The sequence below is a fragment of the Dermacentor albipictus genome, chromosome 9 (assembly GCF_038994185.2).
Source record: "Dermacentor albipictus isolate Rhodes 1998 colony chromosome 9, USDA_Dalb.pri_finalv2, whole genome shotgun sequence".
NCBI lineage: Eukaryota > Metazoa > Arthropoda > Arachnida > Ixodida > Ixodidae > Dermacentor > Dermacentor albipictus.
Genome location: NC_091829.1, coordinates 89,077,549 through 89,094,296, shown reverse-complemented (window position 1 = coordinate 89,094,296; position 16,748 = coordinate 89,077,549). Strand labels below are relative to the sequence as shown.

At 47.6% G+C, this 16,748-nt stretch overlaps 1 long non-coding RNA gene across 2 annotated transcripts in view; it reads right to left on the bottom strand.

The window, feature by feature from the left end:
- Nucleotides 1–9,487: 9,487 nt before the first annotated feature.
- Nucleotides 9,488–16,748, bottom strand: part of LOC135908950 (uncharacterized) — a 31,449-nt gene continuing 24,188 nt past the window's right edge. Inside the window, exon 4 of one of the 2 annotated variants that reach the window (XR_010566511.1) lies at nt 9,488–9,562. This is a non-coding gene — a long non-coding RNA (uncharacterized lncRNA). Of the gene's footprint in view, nt 9,563–10,718; nt 10,826–16,748 lie in introns of those variants that run through there. The other variant, XR_010566513.1, reaches the window with a different exon arrangement.

The window sequence follows — 16,748 nt, the reverse complement described above, 5'->3', positions numbered from 1 at the left end:
TTCATAGATTTAACAAACGCCGTTGACACCATTAATCACAAAATTCTAACACATAAACTTGAATCCCATGGCATAACTGGCCCAGCACTTCAGCTTATTTCTAGCTACCTAACTAATGGATATATGGAAACAACTTTATTTTGAATCCGGCAAATTTGACGACCCGGGCTCATGTCTCCCATGAGGGACTTCGAAGCCTTGCCTCGTCGCCTCCTCTCGGGCTTGCTGGACAGCCCACTCTTGTGTTTTGAGGTTGGAGCTGCGCAGAGCGACGGCCCACTTTGACGCAAGAGCCTCCGGAGCTTCTGTCATTGTAGCTGATGTAACCCGACACTCCCACAACATGTGCGACAGCGTCGCTCTAGTTTCCTGACACAATTTGCAAAGAGCAGTCGGGTATTGCGCGGGGAAAACGTGCTGCAGTCGCATCGGACTGGGGATTGTTTGTGTTGGCAGTTGTCGCCAGATGACTGCCTGGCGACGTTTCAGCATGGGATGAGGTAGGGGCAGCAACTGCCTGCCTAGCTAGTAGTGCTAATCGTACTCAATTTGTTCAGATTGACGGCAAACTCTCATCTGGTAAGAACATATCGAGGCGTTCCTCAGAGCTCGATCCTTGGCCCGCTGCTGTTTCTGCTATTTATCAACGACCTCCCTAATGTTCTAACCACTACGGACTGTATATTATATGCAAACGACACGACTATTTGTACTTGTGCTAACAATGTCAACAAGCTACAGCAAAATGTTAACGTTGATCTGCATAACATAACTTCCTGGTGTCAAAAGAACATGTTGTGCATCAATCCGCTGAAAATGGTTTTTATGGTTTTTCATTCCTTCCCGACACTAATTTCGAACTCTACATCGGTGCGCGTTGAAAACAACTTAATACCAATATCTGTTAGCACTAAGTTTCTTGGCGTAGTTTTAGACAGGCATCTGAAATTCAATCTTCATGCGCAGTCACTTGTCCGTAAGATATCCTTTGGAATACGTGCCATAATCAAGACCCTCTCGTATTTCCAGCCACACATTATCCATTCCCTTTAACATGCACACATTCACAGCCATTTATCTTACTGCATATCATCCTGGGGAAACACATACCTCGCTCACCTCAGCCAAGTTCAATGCATACAGAATCAGGTGATTCGCCTCATGACTTTCCGCCATTTCCTTCGAATGCAACGCCACTTTATTGCAGTTGAAACATTCATCCTGTTCATCAGCTCTTTCAGTTAAAGTTAACAATCGTGATCTATAAGTTATTTCGTAATATTGCACACACAGATGGCTTTGTTACTGAAACTTTTGTAAATACTAACACTACTAGGTTCTCTGAACTCGATAATCTTCTTTTGCCTAAAGTGCGCACAAACTATGGTAAGTTCAATACAACATTTGCGGGAATAAAACTATGGAATTCTGTTCCACATACCATTAAATCATCCCCCACAGAGCATATATTCGAGAATCAGGTTAAGAAATACTTTATGCAGCAACTCTCTTCATCCTAATCATGACTTTGTGATTGTCATCATAATTGACTTAGCCATTATACTACATGTTATATTACTCAAATTTTTATTGTATTGTACATTTGCATTGCTTGTTCCCTGCAGAAGTCTTCATCGCAATTTTTTGTCTTACTAAACAGTTTTGAATTCTATTTTCACGCTGTTTCTTATTTAGTCTGTAATGCCACCGTAACCGATGCTTGATCGGTATTGTCTTTTTTTATTATTACTATTTCATGTATGGAAGTCCCCCTGACAGTTTGCAACTTTGGGACTGCCTCTGTAGTGCTCATTTTGCATACAATTCTTGTAAATCTGACATCATTCCCGCAACGCTTGACATCACCGCTTAGGCGTTGCCCGAACTACTTATTGTATTGTGGGCAGTTTTTACGCGTCCGTAAATAAGTCACGGCTAGACAAACTATTTCGGCTGAATGTGCCTGATAACCTAAGATGGTCTTGACACTGAGTTTCGCCTTTCTCATTTGGCTCTAAGATGTATGAACATTCGGACTCCCCCTCGCTTTCTTTCCCAATTTGTTCTTTTACAAGGTGGTCAAACACGATTATCAATGATTGCTTGCTCTTGCAGGTCTCTAACGTGCACTTCCATAATCACATGCACACCTATTTAGTCGCTGCTTTAACTGCTCCTCCATCTTTAACCACTTTAGTTCAGCCGCCTTACATGGCTGAGTATCCTGTTGCAAGTCGAGCTCTTTTCTTTCTTTTTTTTTTCTCGGTTTTCTGTTGATGCCGGTGATGCTAGCCTGAAGTGCCCTTAGAGGACTTCCTTTACTACTACTTACACTTGCGTCCTGAGCGCCCGTGTGACCCCCCCCCCCCAAAAAAAAAGAAAAGGAAAAATAAGCAAGGAAGCAAATGCACGACCAGCAAGTTGCCTACCCACTTCTCGTCAAAGCCGGCGAGTGAAGTGCATTCCGTGTCTTTGAAAGCCGCCATACCTTTTCACTTCCCTGTTGACTTCTACAACCTAGAAACCTTTTACTTACCTCACTTTCCAAATCTGTTGATTAGTGGCCCAACTGCTCTTGGGACGTTAGTGTCAAATACACGGAACTCTAGTACTTTCCCACCACAATCAGCGACAGAGGGTACAACACGCTCAGGTCATCGACACCTATCGCCAAACGCTGTTCTAGCCTCGCCGCTTTCCGGTTTCACACGTCATTGAGGCCTCCCGCTACTATTACAAGGTTTTGTCCCTGTGCATTCCCGCAGCATTTTCTCGAGCTAGCTTTATCATATAACCCAATGAATGCCGTAGAAAGGCCCCTACTGCCAGGCCTCTCATCACGTAGACAGAATTGAGCCACCGCCGATAATTACGTTTTCAATCTTTCCTATTGACGAGGCCTCTTCTTGCTCCCCTTTGTCAACCGTTTCCGCGTGTTTCGGATTTGACATCGGGCATTGACCCTTGCGTCCCCGCTTTCCTTTTGTGGTACCGTCAAAATAGGTAACCCTCCTTTTAGTTGCCCACGGCGCATGTTCCTCGCATTCCACGCACTTTATCACCACAACCGGTGTACCACCATCACCTCCATTTTTGTTCGTGATGAAGGCTTTGTTCACTTTTTCGTCGACTGCGTGCAGTCTTTCTTCTGCCGCCTTCCGTGCATCACACTACATAGTGAGCTCATATTTCAGCTCTTCAATCCGCTTTACAAGCTCATCCTGGATATCCTCCATTTTCTTTAGCCTAGCATGGAGATCACAATGTCTTCCTGTTGACTCAAGTTACTCGCCATTCTCATCCTTCCTCTCGTCTACCGTGAGGGATTCCCCGCACTCTTGACGCATGACCGCCATGCTTGCCATATACTGAATTTTGCTTTTCCTGCTGCAAGCCCCAGAAGTTTCAAACCACCTACGTACAAACGAAAGCCGACGACTTTTCTAGAACGTTTTTCAACTAGCACGCATGGTATTATTGTACTTTCTAGGCTTCGAAACGCTTCTTCAAACTCCACGCAGTCGCTAGAGGAACCCGAGGCTATCGACCAGCTTCGAAGCAATCCAGACATCGTCATTCTTCCGGCTAATAAAGGAAGCGCAATTGTTTTGCTTGATTACGGCAACTGCACCAAGACAACGCTGAAACTGGTTTGTGGCTCCACCACCTGTACTGGCCTGACGCTTGATACCAGAGGAGAACTGCAGCTTTGAGCTGACGCCTTCCGTTAGGTCCCGCCTCAGCCCAAATACTTTCTTACTGATGGCTTTGCTACAACAAATCAGCTCCCGCACTTTATGGCCTGCCAAAGATACACAAGCCAGGTGTTACTATGCGACCCATTCCTGACTCCACTCGCTCACTTCTGTAAAATATTTTCGGTTTCGTACATCAGATTATTTCAGCAGTCGTTAGAAAAAGTGGCGTCCACCTGCGCAACTCTGGTGACATTATTGAAAATGTACGACGCGCTGTTCCTATTCATGATGACGTCATGGTCTGATGTGATATTATTACGCTATTCACAATTTTCCCGGCAGAACTGGCTCTAAAGGTTTCCACCACTGACGCCGAATCTGATGGTTTCCTGCTAGATCCGCTGCGGTGCGATGCGCAGCGATGTGGAAATCGGGGAAGCATGTTTAAATGAAGTGTCAAAAATGAAAAGTAGTTATTCTTAGAGTCGGAATTTAGGCGCAGCTGCCGCCGCCTAGTAGGAACGTGCCCCTTATCTGATTATACTGAAACTTCATTGCTTAGAGCGTATCGTAATCCTCTAAATCAGGGTGCGCAAGCTTTCTGGTATCTGGAAACTCCACGTGCCTTTTCAAAGGGCCGCGGATCGCACTTCTTGGCTTTGGTATAGGCACCTTGTCCAGTCGTACCTGCTCGTATCAATGCTAGCTCTCGCATAGGATTTTCGCAAAATTTGAGAATCCCAAATATTGGAGGTAGCAGCTTGGCGGCCCCTTTGCAGTTCACAGTTTTTATACGCCCAGGTTTATTATAATAGTTTAGCAATAAGATGATAACGATGTCGCACGTTGTTGCGAGATCAAGCTACATAGTGGATAGCGAAGAATACTTTCCAAATAAAAAAAGAGGACACTAGCATTTTTCTATAGAAAGAAAACCCTGTCCATATAGAGATATACGCTGCGGATAATTTAGAAAAATATTATTTGGTGAATGTTTGCACATGTACAACATTTTCTGAGACATAAAGATGAAGTTATAAAAAGATTGCAGGCCATGATCGGAGATTCTGTAAAGTAGCACGAGTGCGAATATCATTAAGAGCTGGCTCCATCGACAGCATCAGAAGCTCACCTGCTTGGTCTTGCCATTGGCACTGCTACAGTGTCTCTGTGTCATAGTACAGCACGTAATAAAGCTTAGCGAATAGGAAATGTACTCGAGGGTGATCGCTTTTGGCCGTACGACATTAAGCGGGAGCTTATAGCGACAGTTTTCCAGTCTGTTCTGCTTTGTCTTGCCATTGGCACTGCTACAGTGTCTCTGTCTCATAGTACCGCATGTAATAAAGCTTAGCGAATAGCAAATGTACTCGAGGGTGATCGCTTTTGGCCGTATGATTTTAAGCGGGAGCTTATAGGCACCGGGCGGCCGTCGAAACGCGCCAGCGGCGCGCTGGCGAACAGCGCCGTGAACGGCAGACGTCAGAGCGCAGGTGTGTGAAGCAGACGACGGGACGACAGCGCTCACGGTATGGTATGGTATGATTAACTTTATTCGCGTCCTGATGATCCGCCCTGAGGCTCAGGCGATGCATAGTTCAAGGAATTAAGGAAGTCATGACGCTGCATGCTACGTTTGATCATCCGTATCGCAAATAGATATGAAGGAGCAGGAGCCGGAATCGCAGAACTTTTGGTGGAGTCTTTACTCCTGTCTAGAGTTGGGTACGTGGCCTAGTGCAACGTATAGAAGAGGGAAGCTCTAGAAACTCTTCACAGGAAGCACTGAGGGCCATTACATGAATACCTAAGCACATTCGCGCGGATGAGTTATACAGATACAGGAGTTTGGCTACAGTACGAGCCCTGATTGATCAGTGTAGGACCGTGGCACGACGGCTGGATTACACATCCTAAAGTTCTACCGAGGAAAAAGGGACCAAAGCATCTGTACGGTCGTAAGTCACACGCACCGCAGCACGAATAAAAAGCGCGGTGAATATAGGCAAGAATCATGCACATGCATGGCGACTCCTCGGTCTCACAACCATCGACATGCAACGCCACGGCACGAAAAATAGAAGGCAATGTGCACTGTCCCATGAAGAGTTGCGCAAAAGCCACCAGCGAATAGGATTGCACAACTGACACATCAATTAGCGTACGGCTCTACCTTAGCCAAACCACCTCCGTCATTGAAGCCTAGCTAATGGCTATCTGCCGAGGCATAGAATACGTGAATTATGTATATCCCAATCCTGCAAATAATACCTATATACATACAGACTTACAAGCAGCATTAAGTGCAAGACCGACTGCGTATAAACAGCTTGGTTCATTAAATGAAGAAACAATGTGCCACGTTCATGCTTGCACAGAAGGATTGTCGATATTTCCTTATGTAAATACCATGGACAGCAGGACACGTGGTCATCGAGCGATATGGGAGGACACACGAGCTGGCGGTGCATGAAAGCCATATAATCTGTTTCCCAGCCCCATCCCCTTCCCACCCTAAGCAAATACAGACGCATGACCATCGCCGAGCAATGTGGAAGCTTGTTCAAGAACGCAAGGCTGCTATTTGTGGACGAGTACCCGTTCAAGATTGTGTGCTGCCACTGATATTACTAATAGCCGCACAGGCACTTCTTGGCAGGCTTTCCTTGACCACTGATGGCAGTGACCACAGGAGGTCCTATATTCGCAGAGAAAGAAGAGGAACCCAAAACGATGATGAGGTTACAACGATGCAGTTCAACCATAACTGTTCCGGCTGCCGCACACCAGGCCGCCCCACCACCCAAACGCCTTTTCTGGAAAGGTCTTGCTAGACACGCCACAAATGCCTACAGAGGACGACGATTCCAAATTACGAGGCCTGGATCCGACCAGCGGATCAACACGATCACCGCGTCGTGTACAAATCGCTTCTGGCCTTCGCTGACGAGTCTGGTTTGCTGCTCAGACTTTGAGGCCCACGCAGGGAGCTGACTCAGAATCTTCGCCTTTGCGTTCCCTTTCCCTCATTCCAAAATCTCAATTTCGCAAGCTCTGGAAGAAAAGCCAAAGTGCCAGCCTTTATAATAAAGATTATAGCATTGATTCTTAGTATTGACCTACTAGCTAAAATTTGTTTGCAATTATGAGTAAAAAAACGTTCCGAATAAAAATGACCATTGCGAGAGTAATTTGAATACTTGAATTGATCGTCACCTTGAGTAATTGATTGCTGAGGCACAATGTACCACAGGAAGTGTTTCAATGTGGCACTTTAAAAAGTTTAATTGCTTGCATTTCCGTAATTTTTTGTGTCATTTGGGCGAACATTTACTAACCGAATATTACGGTTAATTTTCCGATTTCTACGACATACTGATATGGACCACCTACCGGGGACAATAGCATCGCACTTCGTTGTTATGGATGGCGCAATAGGAGTACGGCGAGCACATTCGCAAATCGTGATGCATTTACAAAATAGGCTTGTTCATTTCTCTATGCTTCCCGGTGCAAATGCTTTCTACATGATGTCAGTATAGTGGTCGTGCGTCTGCCATTGTGGAAAACAATCTTCGTGGCTCCAGCAGTTGTTTGCGAGCATTCGCCAGAATTTACGTACGAACTTTTTCATTAACTTCCATTGTGCTTGTTTGTGGAAGGAGAATTACCCAGGACTACGTCCCATATACTTCGATGCACTTGTGCGACAAACGCTGGATCTGTTTAGAGAGAAAACTGTAATGTGCGACGGCATTGATCCATATGAACCGAAGCTGAAGTTGATTTTAGCCTACTGCCCGCTGTCACGCATGCTGACCATATGAATTGTCTTGTTATCCAGTTAGGTTGTTAAACGCTCATGATGTCAAGCAGCTGGGCTCGCATGCAATGAAGTTCAAGGTTGTTCGAAGCTATTCAAGGTTTTGCAATTCGTTTCTGTTGATCTGCGCAAGCGAGGTGCATTTGTGCTTCTCCGATGAAAGCTGTGCGGTCGCAGTCGTTTGCAGTGAAATTCCACAAAAAAGCGTTATCAGCAAAAACTGGCATACGAATTACGGAGCGCGTGCCGCAATCATAACTGAAAGTACAGTGGGCGCCGTGGGTCGGCCATCAACAGATAATAGCCCGTTGGCTCGGTGCGCCCGTCAGCTGCGAAATCACATGCCCTTCTGCAACAGTTCTGATTTCTTCGATATTTGTTTTGTCGCTTTGAAATCAAAGACGAGGAAAACTACACCCTTACACTCTTAAAGAATATTACGCCCTTTGGGGCTTATCTTGTCCCACAACAGTTATCGTCATATGTCTTGCCCGCGTTTCCTTTCTTTAACGCTGCGAGCCAGCTATCGTTATCAGTGTGACACAGCATTCTCGACAGGAAAGTAGCGAGCGCCGATTTTTCAAGAAAGAAAACGCCAGCAAGGCTGATAACGATAATTGTTATGTGACAGATGCACTCTAAAGAGTGGGACTGTATTAAAAGTGTAGACAAGTGCACACCCTTTGCGGTGTATATTTGCCACACAACAATAATCATCTGTCTCGCTGTTTTCTTGAAAACGCTGCGCTCCCTACTTTCCTGTCGAGAATGCTGTCACACTGACAAAACCCACGCTGATGGTTACTTCGAAGTACTAGGCTTGCAGTGTTAAAGAAAGGAAATGCGGATAAGACATATGACGATTATTGTTGTGTGGCAAGATGCGGCACAAATGGTGTAATCTTGTTCAATAGTGAGCCGCAGTAGGATGAACCTGTTTGATGACAGGGCGAAGGCGCACCACGTACTTTCATTTATGCTTCGAGCGCGTGATCCGCTATTCGCATTACAATTTTTGTTGATAGTGCATACAATCTTTCAGCTTGCCCTTTTTTCCATATGTCTGGCAGACTAGCATGTATTCTCGTTCAGCAGCAAAATGCTGCACAAATCGCCATTGCAATGAAGACGACTGGGAATGCGGTCGCAGAGCTAGATTGTGTGATGATGTCAACATTTCGTCGTCTGCTGCGATACCATTGGTCATGGCGGCAGCGGAAGCCATTGAGTTCAATGCAGTGACCTGCGTGCATTCGATGTACTATATGCACTGAACTACACTTACAGCTGGTGTGGGAGAACAAAGTCCTCGCTTGATGAGTTCATCTCATGGACGGCCTTCAGTGCGTCCACATTTCATTAGAAGATATAATTTCGTATTAAAAAACACTTGTATCACAGTACGAGAGCACGTGTGTGAAAGTCAGTAGCATTCAGTTTTTCGGAATCTTTGCTGGGATGATTTTTATCAAAAGTGCTAGGCAGTTGAAAACATCAATGACACGGCAATAAATTGGTACTTGGAGATGATAAAGTATTCTCTCATTTGACCGTATCTCAGACATTCTGAAGTTTCCTGCAACAGAATAAACATCGCAAATAAGCAAAGGTCCCATAAGTCGGACCAAATAATAAAAAGAGGCTTCAATACCGTTTTTCACTCCCAACATATTACTTCACATGGCCTAAAAGTGTATCTATGTGTTGACAGACAAAAGGAACAACAAATTAAGAAAATTTTATGTTAACGGTAATTCTGACAGTCAGTCTCTAGATTGTGGCACGAGCAGGGCAGCCGCGCACTGGGCTGCTGCACTTGTGCAGACAGAGCGATTCGGATGCGTCATTGAGGACAGGGCCCTGCAGATGGCGCGAGTATGTTGGGCCAAGAGAAACAGAAGACATCTGATGGGAGCGAAGTATCTCTCGTAAAAAAAAGGAGCTAGCATGGGCAGAGCCCTACTTACCGTGCAAGGGCTTTCTATGTGGCAATTGTGGCGAGAAACTCCCTCATCTAATTCCAGGGGCCGTCTTCCTTCGCCTGGGAACAAACAAAATGTCATTATAGGTCCAGCGAAGCCTTCTCACTGTGACAATCGAACACAATACATCAAAGGAGGCATAATGAACGTCGAACTTCGTGGTTGGGATATCGCAACGCCAAAGTGAATGGACGGAATGTAGAAAGCCTGGTGCGCCATTACGTGTGCACCAGCCATCTGAAAAGATTTTTCACACCCCGTCAGTACACGACGTGAGAAGCCGAACTTGACATTCCGTGACTTGGGCCATGCAAGAACTACGCTGTTCCATTACGTGTTCATCACGGAGCGTTACATGCAAGCAGCGCCAGCCGAACAGCTGTGCCTTCAAGCGCTGGAGACTTGCCTACGCTTCTAACGTGCAAGACAGCGGCCGGTGTGATCGGATAGGTCACGCCAATGACGCCAGGATCACCGAAAATTTGGTCCCTTGTACAGTTCGGCGCGTTTCACGTGGCTCGCATCGGCGCGGCGATGCGCAGCTACCTCAGCGCATGCGCTCACGAACGCGGCAACCCAGCGTTTTTATATTTCTTTGTTTGCAAAAGCGCTAACTCAGCGCAATCTCTTCATTGCAGCCGAACTATAGGCGGGCCAGCCAAGCTAGCGCGCGATGAACTGTGGTCTAGCAGCTCTGGCGCCAGATGGAACATGCGTTCCGGTGTTGGCAAAGCCAAAGTAAGCCTAATACCGCCAGTCACACTGATTGCGTGGTGGCACTAAACAGCGTGCGCTTTGTGCAATCGTAGCGTAACTGCACCCACGTTACGCCGGACTATATCTGCGCCTTAGTGCTTGCAGCGCGCCTACCCGCCGTGGTTGCTCAGTGACTATGGTGTTGGGCTGCTGAGCACAAGGTCGTGGGATCAAATCCCGTCCACGGCGGCCGCATATCGATGCGGGCGAAAACATGCATCTACTTAGATTTAGGTGCACGTTAAAGAACACCAGGAGGTCAATATTTCTGATGTCCTCCACTACGACGTGCCTCATAATCAGAAAGAGGTTTCAGCACGCATCACTTCATATATTAATTTTTTCTGCAGCTGGCGCACATTGAGTTATCTCACAGCGTTTCAGAGGTTGTGTGCTGTGCCGAGGGGACAAGCGAGATGCTCGCATTTGAAATCTGCAGTAGAAACGACGACAGCAGAAAGAAGAGGGCACGTGACGAGGTTCTGTGTCCTGTATTGTCCGTCTTGCGGTCATCTTAGCGCTGACTTCAAACGGGCTTCCTTCACTAGCCAAGGATCACCGCCTTACTGAAATGATAGAGACGAGTACGTATATTAGCTACCGGGCAACGAGAATGGGCGTGAAATGTAAATGCTCGTATCGCTGGATTCGATTTCTTTCTTATCGTCTTTTCTTTGTGACCTGCCATTTCAATGGCGAATTGAGGGTAGCGCAATATACACGTATGAAAAGTTACTACTACATACCGCAAGCGCCCAATAGCTGCCACCATTCGTGCACTTAGAGGAAATTTCTGGAAGCATGCAATGTCCTGGTTGAGCAATGGGATCTTCCATTGTTAACTATTGTCAACTGCGCTGTTGACAATAAATATTTTATCCGGTGTTTCTTTTTCGTTCCATTTGCTTTTTCTGCTGATGCGAAGTATCCTTTTATGCCTTGCTTTGAAATATTGTTGTTATTGTTCATTTCATTTTCTACCTGATTTACTGTGGCGCTACCGTGATTTCACTGTGGACTAACAGAAACCCACCTAAATATTACTGTTGCCGACAATTCTAGTGATGAGAGAACTGAGGCGCCCCTTACAATACTACTGTTGTCTCACACCTTTTACGTAACTATTGGCAAGGAATCTGTAATTGTGCTGCGTCCTCATGGTTGGAGATGATGGCATCCGCTGTGAAGCCGAATGCAGTCCGGCCATTTCAACACATTCGACATTCCTTCTACTTCCTGTCCTACCATAATAACATTAAAATATTATTATTTCGCACTATATATATTGCGTTTTAACACTTTCTTTTCATTACCTGCAGTGTGAAAAACGCAGAGTGTCACGCCACTTGTTTTCCAAGGAGAAAACAAGACAGGAGGCGTCCATGATTCATGTGGCTGTTAACTCATTTAGTGCCGCTGCAGCATTATTCGGCAGTAAAGACCACCACATTGTTTTCCGTTGCCTCCTTCATCATGTAATTTGGTTTAGGGCCTGCGGAAAAGTGCAGAAGAACACAGCGACTATAAGACATATTGTAGGGGGGAAGGGTGTATAGTCGTAAGAAACCCTAATATGTTAATGTCCCAAGATAAAGAAACAAAGAAATGTGCATTATAACATTTGATTCAATGTACAGATATATCAATAGCTCCGTTAAGACCCTTATGGAGAGCACTTCGCCATATGCAGGAATAATTTTATGACAACGTAGAGAGAGAGAAGAAACTTTATTAACGAATGGCCGGCAATTTCGTTGTGGTGGCCTCAGGTGGCGGCTCCAAGTCCTTGGACTCAGGCGGCATCTTTGGCTTGCCGGACGGCCCAGAGTTGGTCTGCCAGCTCTGAACTTTTTAGAGCCGCCTCCCTGCGGCGGCGACGCCGATGGAGAAGGTCCCCGGCGGGCCCCGCAGCTGGGGCGGCGTCGGGGAGAAGCGAGCTCGAGGCTTCCCGTACTGTGGTAACGGCCGTGATTACGGACGCGTCGTGAACGGATGTGGTCCCATTACTGTGGTTGCCGGCACATTCCCAGAGCATATGTCGCAGCGTTGCTCGCTGTCCGCGAGCTTTACAGGCATCTGTTGGATATAAACCTGGGTAGAAGTGATGTAGGACCGCGGGGCTAGGGTAGCTGTGCCTCTGGAGCAAGCGTAAAGTTACGGCCTCATTCCTGTTTAACTTGTCGTGTGGTGGCGGGAATGTGCGTCTTTGGAGTGTGTAGTGTTGAGTGAGATCTCTGAATTTGGTCAGGCGATCGCCCCACGCCCATTGTGATTCTTGTTTCTGTGTTTCTGTTGTAGTGTCCCGATCCGGCTTATCCGATGCCCCGCTCTCGGGGGCGGAGGCAGCCACATATTCAGCGGCGGCTCGGCGTGTGAGACCTCGAGCCGTGGCGTGGACCGCCTCGTTGCCCGTGAGCGGGACATCGGTGTGAGCCGGGGTCCAGAGGAGGAAGACTAGAATTTTGGGGTTGCGAGGGCGATGACGAGCCGCCGTCGTCACTGGGACGCACTCGGACAACGTAGACAGGGAATTTGTATGGCATATTCTCAAGCCCGAGGCCGAAGAAGACGATTTCGTGGCGCTGTTGAGGGAGATATAAAGAAAAATATTCTACAACTGGTATGGCAAATCGGGAAAAGGAAAGGAGGAATGGAAATTTACCGAGGGCTGATGAAGAATGACTTCTCTCTCCATTGTTATTGACGCGTCACGTTAAGGGCATAGAAAGACTGCTGAAAAACATTGAATTAGGTGTCGATTTATCTTGTATCGGTAGCGGGCCAACAGTTCAAAAGGAAATCCCTGAACTGATGTTTGCGAATGGCATAATGCTACTCGCGAAAATTGCAAGAAATTTAAAGATTTACGAATATAGGGTTCAATGCAACGCGTCATCCAGGCCTTGCAATTAGCACTGAGAAATCGAAAATTTTCATCTTTAATGATGATGTAAATAACTGCGCGCTATCGATTCAAGAAGGAGGCGTACTTCAGTCGAGGAATATTAAAAAAAATATCTCAGGACACCTAAGGATTTATGAGTTGTGAAGGCGAAAGCATCAATGTCCAATTGAACACCGCTGAGAAGTCCTTGATGTTATGATCTAGTCGCAGGAAAGCTAGCGTGTTGAGACGCTCTGATTGTTTTGATTTGGCGATAGGCGAAGTCAGAACACAGGCGACGTTTTACCGGAATCCTACTGATAGCTAGCAATTTTTAGACAAAACAGTAATAACCTCTGACTCTAGAATCAAGAAATTTTTGTCGGACAAGGAAAGATATAAAGATTCAACCAGAAAGACAACCATTATATCCGCCACCTTATTGACGTTCAAGGTACGCTAGGAGAAAGAAACTATCCACAACTTCTACTTCACCAAGCCCATGACGTCGTGTGAAGTTAGGCGGGGCAGTCAGAATTAGATAACAAATAACCTACACCAGAATCTGATAGTCCACCAACCCTTATAACAAAATATTCTAATGTCCTCCTACTCCTACGAAGATACCACCAAATATCATAAAGTCAAGAACGTCTTAGAAAAGTGGTCCCGGTGGTACCAAGGGTGACCAATTGCCGTAACATAAACTTGAAACATATGTTGCCATGGGGATGACAGTGTCGAAAAGGGATGGGAAACTGCATTTACAAAATTTATTCAGAGAGAGACGGCTACAGGCCAGATGGCAGAACAACAACACGAGCGCAACTCTGATCGCCGTCTTCACCGTCTTTCTAGCGCATTCTTCCATGCTCGCCAGCTTGCGTGCTTCAGTGCGCGGTAATAACGCACAACAATGCTATTGCACGGAAAAGTCATTCAAGACCATTCCCCCTAATAAACGCTGCTGTCACACCGGTGCAAAACCTGCAGACACTTTCAAAGTGACATTAAAATTAAAACCACCGTAAGAAGTCATACACGCGAAGGAAAATCTAGCTTTACTTGTGCTATAGTTCTGGCGTAATTGATATGCGTCAATGTTGCTTCCGTAAGAAACAATATAGCGGTCAAACGGGAGCATCAATGAATGCCAGATTAAACGAATGTGGCGCGGACGCAGCTAAAAGGCTCATATCTTTCCCAATGCAAGAGATAAAGCTTCCGTTCCACCAGGTGTTCCGAGAGAGTGGGAGGAACATAAGTGGAATGGCCCCACAGCCTTCTAATGAACTTCGACATGAAACATCTTATCTGGTGCTGTGCTGCCACAGCCGGAGTTAGCGACAAACACACCCAACCTCTAAGTATTGTGCCGTATACGACGACTGTGACGAAACGCAAGGAATTAATGCTGTGCTCTCCTTGGTTAAGCAGACCAGCATCCTTTCCTTTACCTTATCGTTAACTCATATCTGAGGCCGCTATCCATCATTTCTAATAAAAGTTTTAATCAATTATTGGTTCAATGAATCAATTGTAAATATCACGTGAATTTTTTAGAAATGACCCTGCGATCATTCCCACATACGGAGGTCATTTTTTACACGTTTTGAACGCTTAAGTTCTGCTTGTAAATGATTGTTATTGAATATTATTTGCATTATTTTTAGCATTACAATATTGAGCCGCACAAACATGGCGGCGTTCTCGCTGTGGCCACGCGTTTCAGGAAAGCTTTCGTTTGATGCGTAAAGCGTTAAAACTACAAGGACGCCACATATGCGTTCTTCATCTAGCTACGAAGTTGACGAGGAATGGCATTCTTCAAAAAAGTAAAGTGACTGAAATTTTGACTAGCAAAAAAAAAAAACCTTTCTGAGTAAGAGCAGGATTTGCGGATATGTTATCTTTGTTTTACTCGATCCCCAGTCACCTATGCAAGGTACCCTTTGAAAAATAATAAGAAAATACGTAAGGAGGCCAGCGCACCATCGCAGGTGTTTTCGTGTAGGAAGAGTGCAGTTTTCATTATGACTCCGGCTCCATTCCGCATCTTTCTGTTTTGGTCGCACGTGAAGACATGGAAGGGCATGGCATGTAATGAGGAGGGACGATAACCGATGGTCATTAAGGGTTACGGACTGGATCCCAAGGAAAGGGAAGCGTAGCAGTGGGCGGCAGAATGTTAGGTGGGCGGATGAGATTAAGAAGTTTTCAGGGACGGCATGGCCACAATTAGTACATGACCGGGGTTGTTGGAGAAGTATGGGAGAGGCCTTTGCCCTGCAGTGGGCGTAACCAGGCTGCTGCTGCTGCTGCTGCTGCTGCTGCTGCTGCTGCTGCTGCTGCTGCTGCTGCTGCTGCTGCTGCTGCTGCTGCTGCTGCTGCTGCTGCTGCTGCTGCTGCTGCTGCTGCTGCTGCTGCTGCTGCTGCTGCTGCTGCTGCTGCTGCTGCTGCTGCTGCTGCTGCTGCTGCTGCTGCTGCTGCTGCTGCTGCTGCTGCTGCTGCTGCTGCTGCTGCTGCTGCTGCTGCTGCTGCTGCTGCTGCTGCTGCTGCTGCTGCTGCTGCTGCTGCTGCTGCTGCTGCTGCTGCTGCTGCTGCTGCTGCTGCTGCTGCTGCTGCTGCTGCTGCTGCTGCTGCTGCTGCTGCTGCTGCTGCTGCTGCTGCTGCTGCTGCTGCTGCTGCTGCTGCTGCTGCTGCTGCTGCTGCTGCTGCTGCTGCTGCTGCTGCTGCTGCTGCTGCTGCTGCTGCTGCTGCTGCTGCTGCTGCTGCTGCTGCTGCTGCTGCTGCTGCTGCTGCTGCTGCTGCTGCTGCTGCTGCTGCTGCTGCTGCTGCTGCTGCTGCTGCTGCTGCTGCTGCTGCTGCTGCTGCTGCTGCTGCTGCTGCTGCTGCTGCTGCTGCTGCTGCTGCTGCTGCTGCTGCTGCTGCTGCTGCTGCTGCTGCTGCTGCTGCTGCTGCTGCTGCTGCTGCTGCTGCTGCTGCTGCTGCTGCTGCTGCTGCTGCTGCTGCTGCTGCTGCTGCTGCTGCTGCTGCTGCTGCTGCTGCTGCTGCTGCTGCTGCTGCTGCTGCTGCTGCTGCTGCTGCTGCTGCTGCTGCTGCTGCTGCTGCTGCTGCTGCTGCTGCTGCTGCTGCTGCTGCTGCTGCTGCTGCTGCTGCTGCTGCTGCTGCTGCTGCTGCTGCTGCTGCTGCTGCTGCTGCTGCTGCTGCTGCTGCTGCTGCTGCTGCTGCTGCTGCTGCTGCTGCTGCTGCTGCTGCTGCTGCTGCTGCTGCTGCTGCTGCTGCTGCTGCTGCTGCTGCTGCTGCTGCTGCTGCTGCTGCTGCTGCTGCTGCTGCTGCTGCTGCTGCTGCTGCTGCTGCTGCTGCTGCTGCTGCTGCTGCTGCTGCTGCTGCTGCTGCTGCTGCTGCTGCTGCTGCTGCTGCTGCTGCTGCTGCTGCTGCTGCTGCTGCTGCTGCTGCTGCTGCTGCTGCTGCTGCTGCTGCTGCTGCTGCTGCTGCTGCTGCTGCTGCTGCTGCTGCTGCTGCTGCTGCTGCTGCTGCTGCTGCTGCTGCTGCTGCTGCTGCTGCTGCTGCTGCTGCTGCTGCTGCTGCTGCTGCTGCTGCTG